The sequence below is a fragment of the Pteropus medius genome, unplaced genomic scaffold, assembly GCF_902729225.1.
Source record: "Pteropus medius unplaced genomic scaffold, Ma_sr-lr_union100, whole genome shotgun sequence".
Lineage (NCBI taxonomy): Eukaryota > Metazoa > Chordata > Mammalia > Chiroptera > Pteropodidae > Pteropus > Pteropus medius.
In genome coordinates, this window is record NW_024354875.1 from 11427409 (window position 1) to 11440974 (window position 13566).

Below are 13566 nucleotides of genomic sequence, written 5' to 3' on the forward strand. Positions count from 1 at the left end.
TCCAGGGTGTGACTGGAAGGTCGTTGTGCTAATTTCCTCCTTTTCCTTATGCCTATTATGATTTTTAACCCCATTTTTACAGGGATATAGAAATTGTATTACCAAAGGCTTTACATTAATTCAGTTAAAGGGAGATAATAGAAATAGTTTGGGGAGAGAAAGCTTCTAAATTCTAGAGCACCATGGAGTACACTTCCAGACCATTCAGAGCAAGAAAGTATTCGAGTCCAGGTAAATAAGTATATAGTGTTAAGGTAAAGAACTGTTGAGGGATCTATACAATTCGATTCTAAAACACAATCTATAAAAAGATCTTTGATATGAAAAATCTGTAAGTCAAACTAAAATTAATATCTAGAGTATGCTTCATCATAAATGTTTGAACATAATTCTCATTTCATGTGAATTATGAATTTATTGGAAGAACAGTTTCAAAAAATGATATGACTTCTAGCTTCATTCTCACACTCCACTGCAGTGCTTGGATCCTTCAGATAGAGACATAACCATCAGGATTACCTCACCTTTTGGGAAACTTGAAAAAGTAAAAAAAGAAAAAAAAAGGTCACTTTTGTATTTCTCATTCCTACTTTCAATGCTTTTAGTTCCATGGCTTTGGTTCACTGTTTTCTCTTTTCTCCATTTCCCACCTTCCCTTGTTCGCCTTCCCTTTTTGCAGAGTTTAGCCTCTTCCTCTGTCAACTTGGGGGCTCAGTCTGCTACTGGCACAGCTTGAAGTTTCTTTCTTCCTTTTCTTTCTTGCTTTCTTTTTTTTTTAGGTTTCTTCATGAATGGCTTCCTTTTCTACATCTCTGCATTTGCTATGGTCCCAGTCATGTCTTTCCTGACTCATTTCCTTTTCCACCTCCACCTACCATGGGTTCTCACCTCATTCTACTTTCCACACATGCCTTCTTTCCCTTTAATATAATTTCCCTTCCTACCTCTTAAAATCTAAAAATTTCTTTTATTAATTTCTTTTTTTTTATTGAGGTAAAACTGGTATAAAACATTATATTAGTTTCGGGTGTACAAACTAATAACTCGATCTCTGTATATACGATAAATTGATCGCCACAATCAGTCCAGTTACCATTTGTCATCATACAATTGACTCCTTCACCTATTTTATTCAACCCTCAACTCTGTTCTCCTCTGACACCCACCAGTTTGTTCCCTGTACCTGCGAGTTCTGCTTTGTTTTGTTTATTTGTTGTGTTTTTTAGATTCCATATATAAGTGAAACCATTCAGTATTCATCTTTCTCTGTCTGACTTATTTCACTTAGCATAATACCCTAAAAATCCATCCATGTTTCCTTCCCTTTTACTGATGGGTGATATTCTAATAGATGATAGATGACAGATAGATAGATAGATAGATAGATAGATAGATAGATAGATAGATAGATGCGTGTGTGTGTGTATAATCAATCACATCTCCTTTATCCATTCACCCACCAATGAACATTTAGGTTGTTTCCAGTTCTTACTAATTTCTATTCTTTCCTTCTAACCATGTTAATTGCCTTGCTTGTAATCTAAATTTGTTGATCCTGTCTTCACAGAGTTTTGTGATTACAATTTATTTTCCTTTCAGCTTCTGAATTCCTGAAGACATTCCTTTCTATGTTTCCATATTTACCATCCTCCCCTCTCCTCAAGTCTGCTCAGATTTCTGGCCTAGAGGTTTTTCTTCCACACTTCCTAATTGTTGCTTCCTCACTAGTATTTCCCACTTCTGTCATTCCTCTGTCCTAAAAGATTTCACTTCTTAAATTACTACGCAGTCTTTTATTTCTCTTTATATTTTTTTCATCTCCCTACAGTCTTTTTTCCCCAATGGTTCTTTTACTTCTTAACTTTACAGTTCAACTCTCCCCCGATCTTATTTTTTCATAAACTTCTACCTGTCTAGTTTTTTTTTTTTATTTTTTTCCCCTTCTCCTTTTCTCTACAGCATTACTTCATTGTAAAACTTTAATCTTAAATTATTCCCTACACTATCCATGAATTGTTTTTATATGTATTAGTACTTTCCTTAATAAAAAGTCAGCATTCACTTAAAAATAGCTACCAAAAAAGATTATTCATTCAACCTTGAAAACAGTGAGACAGTTCTGTTTGTTCATGAGAAAAAAAAATCATTATTTAAGTAAGATATCTTTATGTCTCTCTCTCTACCCATCTGTCTATCTCCTAAGACCCTGGAAACATAGCTATACCATGGAAAGCACTGATGTGAAACCAGAAGCTATAGTTTTGAATCCTGGCTCTTTCACATATTAAGCAAGTAGGCCAATTTTCTAATAATTACCTATTTTTTTTCTGAGTTTTGGACTCCTTGTTTGTGTTAAATACTTTCTCTGTCTATCCCCTAGAATTATTGTGAAGATAAAATGAGTTATTTCCGCCAAAGCACTCTGTACATTATTATACTCTATAACCATTAGTTACAGATGTTATCCTTTGTGTTCAAACTGAACATATCTGGAAATAAGGTTTATAAAAGTATGACTTTCTAAATCAATGTAATTTCTTTAATTTCAAAGACCAAATACTTCCTAGGCCAACATTATTCACTTGAAATTATATAAACAGAAAAAGTAATGAACCAATATTCAAATAGAAAACTGAAGATGTTAGTTTAGTGTGAGATGTGATATATGCTATGTCAACCGAAGAGGCCTATACTACTTGCTTTGGGTTTTAAATAACTTTGTGATAATTTATAAAATACTTACACAGTTTGCTGGGTAGATAATAGTCAGAAGCCAAACCTTACCTGTGACTACCTTAAGGTCACCTTTTCTGAGCTACCCTACCTCCTATCATCAGATTTCAAAGTATGTGTTTGTTCCAAATGGGCTGATATATTTAACCTAAAATATTTCCAAACTTTATGTGATGTTTATTGTATAGACTGATACTTTAGCATTCTGCTGTATATGTAGAAACCACTAAGGATTCAGTATATTTTGTACAGTGAAGCAAATCAGATTTGGAACTATAGAACCACAAGTGGGAAGGAGTCTTAAAGAGGATTAGGGTCACACACTCAACTGTCTACACACACCAAGCAGGTGAGGAAGGTCGGCTGATCCTGCTAACAGAGATTCAGAGTTATTCCCTCATGGTCTTTCCATGTAGCCATGGGGGCCAAATATATCAGATCTTCTGAGTTCTCCAGAGAAGCTGGAAATTTAAATTTTTGAGTGAACTGCTTAATTTTTAAATATTGGCAACAAGTTTGAATGTGTTTAAAATGCTTTGTAAGCCAAATCAAACACATCTGCCAGCTACCAGTTTGCAACCTCTGTCCAATCCTTACATTTTACACAAGGACATGAGGCTCGGAGAGGTTAAGGGATGTGCCATGGCTGTGATGAGATTGGATGGCAGGGTCAGGAGGGCCAAGGGTCCAAGTTTACCAAACCAGATTATGATCCCAGAACTCCAAAGATCAATCAGCTTGCTGAAATGAAAACTAGTGAAGATATGTGGCTCAATCGGAAATGGCTCCTCTGTGCTTTTCTCACCCTGATTGCCACTGCTACCACTTGTGAAGTTAAATGAGGTGAAGGCAGATGCTGACAAGGGGGCCAAGAGCACAGGCCTTTTCATTCCTTTCCGGCAGTTTTCCTGTCCTTCACAGACTCACTACCACTGACTCTTCTACTCACCACCCTCTCTACCATTCCAACATAGGCTTAGTCCCTTGGAATGGGACTAGAGTGGGAACTCACTGAATGCCAGGCTAATGTCGATACCAGGTGAAACATTTTCTGAGCTTTCTGCCCAGAACGGGAATTATGAAGACACTTCACTTAAAAAGCAACTGCCCAATCTTTCTAAAAGACATATAAGCAGTAAAACCAGAATCTTGAGTTCAGAACATGCAGCTCCACGGTTCAATTACCACATAGGCACACTGAATTTTCTACATCTAGCCCATTTCACTCTTGGCATACACAACTGTAACCTTACACTTCAGAATAGAGCATCAGTTAGCCTAAAAATAAGATATCATCTCACACTGACACTGGGAGAAAACTATCAACAACAACAAAAGAATTACCATTCAAAACAGCATCCTGCCCCTGATTTGGAGTCAGAAGACTGGGGTCCAAAGCTTGTTTCCGCCAGCTCTGTTTCAGTATCCACTCAACAAGGGAAGCCTATGGTGAGAATAGTTGAATTCTTGGTTTTCTTTCAAGTTCTAAAAACACATGAACGTTCTCTAGGGAAAATATTTTGAAATATTAAATATCAATGTCAGATTATGCAATAATTTTAAAATGGAAAAAATGTACAGATAAGTGATAATTTATATTATCATTTAATTCCAAATATTCGAAAATTGGAGTAGGTCATTTCCAGAACCAGAAAATCTAGTGCTAGGGTCCTTTTTTACTAAAAAAAAAAAAAAATTGGACGATATAAATATGCATCTTCACTTACTTATGCCAATATTTGGATGAACTGGAAAAAATTAAATACTTAGGGAACTAATCAGTTGGGGTATTCTTTTATGGTGTAAACTGTTTCAAGAAACCATAAAATCAATTAACGCTGCCTTCTCTCTTCATTTCCTTTTCTTCTTAGCTTAAGAAAGTAAAAGGAATCAATAATTTAAACCTTCTCCCCCAAAGAGGAAAAAATTATTTTGAGTCACTGCTATTTATCAAATTCTGTGAGTTTTTTATCTTTAATTCGTCTTATACCCCACCGACATATATATTTATGATGTAAGTGGAACTCCAGATAAACCTAGAAATCTGATTGTGAAGTTTGAAGTACCCCACCCGAGTTTACGAAACTTTTAAAGTTGGCTCATTTGGCTCAAAAGGACTCTTGAAAAACAATAACAACAATCACAACACAAATACAAACAATAAAAAAAATTTTTTTCTCAAAGATTCCTCTATTGTATTTTTTATCTCTCCTCTTACTAACCTTTCATAATGATCACAAAAAATGTCACTTTTTACTTTTTTTTGGTCTACATTAAAATAAGTATTTCAATAAGCATAGAGAAAGAAAATATCAAATAAAATACTAAAATATTTTTTGAAAGATAGAATATAACATGTTTTTCTCTATTGCATTTTTATAAAATGAGAATGGCCACTGGAGTGGAACTTGGCAATTAATTTTATCAGCTCCTTATTTCCATATGTATTCTCTTTAAAACTAAAACTACCTTGATCATGGCTTTGATTACAAATCCTGAAAACAATTATGGAAATGATCTTTAATATAATAATATATTTTACTGAACGTCTCAGCTTTTTCATTCCAACAACTGAAACAGAGACAATTCTTTGCATGTTGAAATGTGTAATTATCATGTATCCAAAAGGGAGGGTGTAATTTTCACATCTGATTACAAGAGGAGGGTGTAAGTGAAGCTGCCAGGGTAAACTTACACTTGTTTACAAAGAGCAATACCTTTGATATTAAAAACTCAAAACACGAAAAAAAACACTGAGAAAAATCAAGATTAACATGCACAAAACTAAACACAAATCAAAGTATTTTTCTTGGCCCCACTACAAAAATAAAGTCAGTTCTGAACTTGCATTGGTCAACTTATTTCTGATAATATTAAGATTCTAACAATGTTAACATTATTTTACAGGTTTGTTGGTGACTATACAATTAAAAGTTAGGAAGCTCAAGCACAAGATTTAATTTAAAAGGAAACTTCAAATTCCCATCATGCTTACGAACCTAAATGGTTAGTTTAAATTAAAGAATGATTTTCATCTCAACAGAACACATTTTCCTAAATACAATCATTGCTTGCAAGATATGTATTTTTGATGTTTTTATCTCCCTGCTTTTTTTAATCTTCTGATTTACCTTTGATAAGATTAACTTCAGCTCATGTGAACTTATATTTTGGACATGTAGGAAGAGATAATATCAAAAAAAGCCAGAGCTCTGATGATAGCTATCACTTAGCAAGAAGATTAAAGACATATGAGATCACATAACAGGTAGGAAAAAGAAACTGCCTTAACAGACAACACATATTAGAAACAATTTTGTAAGCAAATATTAAGATTCGTAAGTAACTGTGGTAGATTTTTGAAAAGCTTAGAATATTAAGCATATTTAATATTCCCATTATATCTCATAAAACTGGCAAGAAATGGAAATAAAAAGAAAGAAAAAACAGAAACTTAAGAAATCAATTTAGGAATAGAGGACAAACTTTTTCATGCTGAAAGGAATCCACTAAAACATTCTTAGTTATCTATTTAGCTTTACAATTATATAGAAAGCAATGAATTTGTTAGAAAGCTGTTAAGTTATTAAGTTATATTAGGTTTTCAAATGCAATAGTAATGGCAAGGCTGATTTTTGGTATAGTTTAGAAATTAGGGTGTTTTATTTTGGTAATGTGCCAAATCAAACTTGACAAGAAAGAAGTTTGAAAAAGAATATGAGCTACCAAATGGTTAAGAATTAAGAATAATTACAATTAAATAAAAAAGTTATACTATTAAAAAGGAACTAGACTCTTCATTCCTCAATTAACATTGCCTAAAGCATTTCGTGATAGTCAGAGCTTAACTTTAAAAAAAAGATCTTTGCTTTTTTTCTCTTTATATAAAATTTCACCGAGTCTTAAACATTCTGCAAAAAACCTGACATAAACCTCCTTCCTCTTCTACTTCAGTGGGTGTGTCTATGCCCCTGCCTGAATGCATGTATGGTGGGAGATGACTTGGGTGTGTACGGACAGAGAGGTTTGGAGGGGAAATGCAGTTTCTAGGTAGTTTTGAGGCTCACCCACCACAGCACATCCATGTCCGCAGCATACCAATCAATGCTTAGTGCACGGCACATTTTTCACTGTGTTGTTAGAGTACATTTGCTTATATTTTGCAATTTTAATTTAACCATATTGATCAAACTGAACACTCAATAAGACCCAAGGCACCTTAAGCTTATTAAAATTAGTCAACATGAAGCAAGTAAGCAAGGAAGTAATGGCAACTGTTTGGAGATTTAAATATAGTGGAACCCACTTAAAAAAATACCTGTTAATGAAATAAATCTATTAAATGAATTTATTTTCTCTGAATCAAATCAAAATACATAGAGTAATACTCAGGGGAACCTTTAAATGAATACTGCTTAAATGAATAAGCATCTTAAACAGACATGCTTCTCTTGAAAGGCAAATAGTATTTTCATGTTCTCTAAGGTTAATTAAAGCAAAAACTCCACTTTGACTTTTTTTGGGACATCTTGTCATTCTTTGGAATTAAGCAGGAAAAAGTGGCTTAAATAACACTATTTAAATAATATTAATGTTATTTTTCTTAAGAGTGATTGCCCGTGTGTGTGTGTGTGTGTGTGTGTGTGGTGGGCACCAGGCCCGTATGGGACAAACCGTTGAAACAACTGTTTCCATTTGTCCAGTAACTGACCTATGACAAGTTAAAACAAAAATATTTTAAATTTTTATTTTAAATCCTATCTCACAAAGAAGTGAACTGGCTACTTCTAACATAATTTATTTGCCTCTTTGGAAAGTTCTATTATTTCTTCAGCGTGGCTGAGAGGCATGATTAAAAGAATCAACTCCTTTTCTCTAATGATGATTTGTAATAAGAGGCTTGTTGGCACATTTGGGGTGTTCAAAATAATGTTTTTAAAAGACATAAATGCTCTTTTGTGGTTAAAAAAAACATAACATGTAATCTACCCTATCAACAAATGTTTCAGTGTACAGTAAGTATTGTTCACTACATGTGCGTTGTTCTCCTGACAACTCTAGGACTTACGCACATGCTTTTTAACAGAAAGTTTACGTTCAACCACATCTTTAACTGATCAGATCTCTCCTTTTCTCAGAAGGGTTGACCTACAGTGATATGTTATTATAATAAAAGCAAAAATGCAACACACATTGAAATCTTAAAGTAGTAATTCCTTTTTAAAATACAGTGGGCACATAACATCCGCTGAGATGTTTCTCAGGCCCCCTTTATCTAGTGTTGCCTTTAGAGGGCCTTGTTTATTCATTTTTTTCCCCTGGCCTAATAAAAGATATTAGTTCTTTTCCCTAAGCAAAAACACTCCTATCATGAATCAGGCAACTAGTGGGAGACTGCTGGCCAGGCTTCACCCCACTAAAATTCTAATCTATACTTTGTCTTTTAGAATTAAGGAGAAAATGCATATCAGCAGAATCTCTTCTCTACTTTATTTCATTTATAAATTACGAGAATGATGCTATTATATATTATTAATTTCTGCTGTTCTCCAACTCTGCTGCGGCAGTGAGCTGCGGATGTTGGAACGGTGTAATTATGTTCTAGTAGGGTAGCCATCCGTTTCCTTTCAAAAATTTACAGGATTCTTAATCACACTGCTCATTTGGGTGCGCAGCAGCGAGGATGGCGAAACACAAACAGGGCACGTTCGTTTACATAGGAACACCTGCTTAGCATGATAGCAGATGTCAGTCCGTAAGCAGAACATAAAAGGAAAAAATATCAACAACAGCAAACTCACACCATTTTGATTTGGTGCGGGGAAATCTTTTCAGGAGTGATGGCAACAGTGGACATTCCATGTAAAACACCAGCAGAGTCTCTGAAATTCCCAAGTGTTGTTTGCGGTTAACATGCTGTCAGAGAGAAAAGGCATTTGTGCTCCTGTGTTCTGGTATTGACTCTAATTCTCTTTATTATTTGGGGGAATTACTAAAACTACCCTGCCTCAGTTTCCTGAGCAAGAAGCAGATAGGGGGTTGGATATACTGAATAAAGCCAAAGGTGATTATCGTTGGAAGCAATGTCATGGTAAGAGCATGGCTCACATCAGACTCAGTTCAGATCCCACTGTTGTCGCTTAGCAGTTGCGTGACATCAGTCAAGTTATTTAACCTTGCTAAACCACAGGTTCCTGATTTGTAATGTCTATTGAGAAAACTGAATGAGATAATGTATACAAAGTACCTGCTATATAGTGAGGATATATTAAACGGTGGCTGTATTATTACTATTATTATTATTATTATTACTACTATCATCACTATCATTTTATTTTGATCCTTGCAGAACCTTTCCTACTTAACACATTATTTATTAAAAGTCTGGAATGACAACCAACTGAAATCTCTTGCAGAGATCATAATAAAAGTGATATTTTTGATGTGCGAAGTTCTGTAAGATTATTATAATGATACCTACAATTGTTACTTTATAGTTAGAAAGATTGTCATGGTTTCCACTACATTTTCTGGGATTTGTATCTGAACCATAAAAAAGGTTTTCTGGGCTGTACTCTGCCTGAAAAAGAGCCTCGATGAAAAAGAAGTGCTTTGTAGAACTTTGACACAATAAAATGAGGCTATGGAAAGGAAAAACTCAGAAATTTATAGCTTTCATGTGCCTACCCCGCCCTTACAAATTTTGTACCAGTCTTTTAAGGACTTTTCAGACTACTCTGGTGTTTTCCCTTCTTGCCTTTCCCCCAAAATGGTTAAAATTCAAAATGGAAAACTGCTATCACACATGGGCAATGACTAATTTTCCTAAGGAATTTTAGTATTCGGAATGTGTCTGCTTGTGCAGGCCTGTGCGTTAAAGGCTCCCTGAGTATGCATTGACTTGATACCCAATAATGGCTGCTAAGGAGCCGTTATGTAGTGCCGTGTCAATGATCCGTGCATTGAGGACTCCCTGAGTACGCATTGACACGACAGACCGGAACGGCTCAGAAGAAGCTGTTATGGTCTATCATGCCAATGATGTGCAGATATTGGCAGGGCCTCTGGCCCCTCCATGGAAATTATAGAGTCTCTGAAGAAACTGGTGTGGGCGCCATGTGGGCGCCATCAGTGAGCTAACAGCAGCTCCATTTTCCCTTCTCTTTGGGTTTACTTCAAAAGAGTCAGATTGGAAAAGTTGTCCAGTAACTTCAGTGGTCCCACGTTACATCGCCAAAACATAAATAAGAGTTAAAAATATTCTTGTCATTTAGTGTTTCGTTCCTTCTCAGAGGAAAAACAAAACAAAACAACAACAACAACAAAAAAAAAAACCTCATACTGGTGTTATTAAAAAGAGGGGTAAAAGTTAAGGTAATTTTTTTTCATGTTTTTTAAAGTTTTTGATTATAAATATCTCTTGTCTGCTTTACAATTTCATGTTATACAGGTATATGGTACTGGGAAGACTTTTTGTTGTGGTGGTGGTGATTTTCTGAGATTAAAACATTTAATCCATGCAAAGAAAAATACCTTTTTATATGTCCTCTGCAGTTGAATAGGTACTCAAAACTCAGCATATAGGCAATGGTTCAAAAAACCTTGGGAAGAGAAGTGCAAGTTCAAGAATAAAGTTTGGATTCACACATGCTTTACCAACTTAAGGCAGTAATTAATTCACTTATGGTATTTACATGCCCCTCTTCAGATACTTATGGAGAACATGGGAATTTTAAATTCACAATTCAGTGCAAAATTTAAAATGATCTTCATTAGAATTTGAAGCTATACTCTAAACTGCTTTATATACTACCAACAGGGAGCCTCATTATGTAGTACTATATTTGGACTACCTTCTTTACATTTTGTAGCTGTAGATTTTGAATGTATTTCTGGTAAGCTTGAGCAGAATCAAACCAAGTGTTTTAATCTGCTCTATTAACTAACCAATTCACATACTTATATGGCAAACGTATAAAGTCAAGAGACCTTAATGCATCTTCTTTTCTGATATCTTCAAAGGATCATGGAAGAAGAGAGATCTGAGATACCCAAGAACAGAATGATGGGGAAGCCTTTCAGAAACACCAAACTGGTTCACTAAAAAAGAATGGTGGGAACAAAGAAACAAGTCAGATTAGGCAGAAAATAAGGTTTTGATTTTAAGTACAGAAGATACTTCAGCATGCTCATTTTCTTAAGTAGAAAACAGTCCAATTCCCATAAGGAAATTTGGAACTGGGGTAAGATATACACCAGTGTGTATATTAAATGATGATTGCCTGAAAGAAGGAGCAAGAGGGTACTCCCTAAATGCCAACCCAAAGCAAATACTCTGTAAACACTGACGATTCGAGGGAGGCAGAGGTGGTAACATTACATCCCTACCATGTGCTTGAAACTTTATCTATTATCAGTATGCCTTCACAACAACCCTGTTACACGGACATTACAAAGTATAAAGACACAGTTAGGTAGAACGACTTGCTCCTGGTTACATGGTTGGTACTAAGTAGAAACCAGACTTGATCCAGATGTCCCAAGCCTAAGCTCTCTTGAGCACCCACACTGCCTCTCTGTCTGCCTCCCAGGTCTTAAAGGTGTCATTGAGGAAGACAGAAAGCCAGTTTACTTAAATATGAACTTTAAAAAAAAAAAAGAAAGAAAAAACCCCGAGTATTCAAAATGGCATAGCTGTCACTAAGTGTTCACTAAGGTATTGTTAATAGGGCAGTAGGGAGTCTAACAAAAGGTAACAAAAGCTTTTTTTTTTTGGATATTATAATATACACTAAATCTTTAATGTATCTGCCGTATTCCTTTTCAGAAGACAGTTGAGTAGGATGGATCTGTCTTCCTATAAAGCATGTTCTCGCTTCAACAAAATGATTTTTGTGTTCCATGCACTGAACTAGTCACTGGTGACAGTGAGCTGGACAAGACTGTCTTCAAGGCATTTACACATTTGTGGGGAGACAAACAGGACTCAGGTATTTTAAGTGTCATGAAAATGGCCAGCTCAGAACACATTCCTTAACAAATTGTTTATGGAGGGTGTTGTTCCTATAACGAATTGTTTTTAGAAGGTGTTGTTCCTATAAGGAAAGTTACCATGTCTACTTCCTGGAAAGGCAGAGGTATAAGACCATGCCAAGCACAGTGACTATTTCTTTTTCTTTTTGTTTTTTAACACTCCCTAAAGTATTGAAAAGGAATAAATACCTCAGCTGAAGGTTATTGTCTCCTCTTCTCAAGAAGGTTTCAGCAGGGCCCAGAAACTGAAGCACCTCTATCATAGGATTCCTGGCAGCCTGATTAGTCATGCCTTGAAATAGTTATAATCAGAATTTATTGAGTATCTTGTAGGCTCAAGGTGCTGCCCTTAGAATTTTGTTCAACACTCCTAATTTTCCTGTCAGTATTGGTCCCCATTTTAAGCACTATGAACTGAAGCTCAGAGAGGTTAAGAAACACATTCAGGGTCACATGGAAAGTAAGTGGCAGAATCAGGATTTGGACACAGATTTGTTTGTATCTGAAAGCTGCATATTTTTTTTTCTCATGGTATTGAATTCCTTACTCTCTAAGGAGAGAGGAGAACTAGGCTCCATTCATTATAAGTGAATGAATCTAAGGATGCTCTTGGAGTATAAGTCTGGGGACCGAAGATGTGAACATGAAATAGCAGCTCACTAGCTGACAGCACACAGTGGGGCGCGTGAAAAGAAGTACTGCTTCATCCACAAGTGGACCAGTTAATTGCTTCTAAATTTCATCCTTATTTGTGGAAGCTCTTTGGGACCTTTTAAAAAATATCTTGAATTCGCATCCCATGCACGTCTCTTATGGCTGTTGTCCAAATCCTATTATCTGGGAACTTAATTTAAAATAGCTTGGTCTTTTTGAATTGTCAAAAACTCTAATAAAACAGGAATATTTCACACTTGCACAGACCAAATTCTGTGGGACATCCAAAGCTTAGCTCTTAAATTATGTTCTTAGATCAGTGAATAGGTAAAATCTAGACTTTGTTGAAAAGCACAATGTAGATATGAATTCTAATGAATCCTTGACAGTGTGCAGCCTATGTGAGAGTTACTATTCTGCTTATTACCTGTATCTATTAATAGACATTAATTGTAATAATAAGTCAGACATTTTATCAAACAGTTAGGCCAAAAACTCAGAACATGCTAAATTATTGTTTTTTTGACAATATAAATTCATTCCTGAAAAGGTAGAAATCTCTTAAGTTCATTTCCTTGAATTCCAATCCCTTTTAAAAAGGTAGACAATGTGGGAATATGCAGCTGCAATTTTTTTTTTTAAAGGCTACTGTTCCTTTAATGCCCAGCTGGTTCTGAGATGTAATAAAATTGACATATTGATTCCTTTGAATTTACAAATGCCTGTTTCATAAACTCCATCTCCAAAGCCTAGGCATCTTTAGAGCACTGTCATTTTTTTTCTCCAAATGGATCAATTATGTGCCCACGTAATCCTGTTACCTGTGAAATCCATGCATACTTCTCCCATTTGCTGCAGCTCCCAGGCGGACAAACTTGCATTATGTACGCATAAACAAACAGCGCATTTTCCTGATATTAGAGATTGTTTTCAAAGTGAAAGGCAATCTCTTGGGTCCTTTACTCAAAAAGAAAAAAAAGAGAAAGAAAGAAAGAGAAAAAGAAAAACTGTGCCTGCTCAAGCAAGCTCGATATACATACATATACACATAAACACATGTGTGTACATATATGTATATATGGATTTATATTTATTATTTATAGTTCCCAAAAATTCATTTAAATCACATGATTTTGTTATGTTCAG

General features: G+C 35.2%; 1 protein-coding gene across 7 annotated transcripts in view; it reads right to left on the reverse strand.

Annotated features, from left to right (window-relative positions):
• ZEB2 (zinc finger E-box binding homeobox 2) overlaps nucleotides 1-13566 on the reverse strand; it is a 131021-nt gene that overhangs the window by 92585 nt on the left and 24870 nt on the right. Inside the window, exons 1-2 of one of the 7 annotated variants that reach the window (XM_039855602.1) lie at nucleotides 10267-10287; nucleotides 4078-4177 (exon numbers count right to left, since the gene is read on the reverse strand). The exons of the other annotated variants lie outside the window; for them this stretch is intronic. The gene's annotated coding sequence lies outside the window, so the exon portion shown is untranslated. Of the gene's footprint in view, nucleotides 1-4077; nucleotides 4178-10266; nucleotides 10288-13566 lie in introns of those variants that run through there. 7 annotated transcript variants of the gene reach the window in all.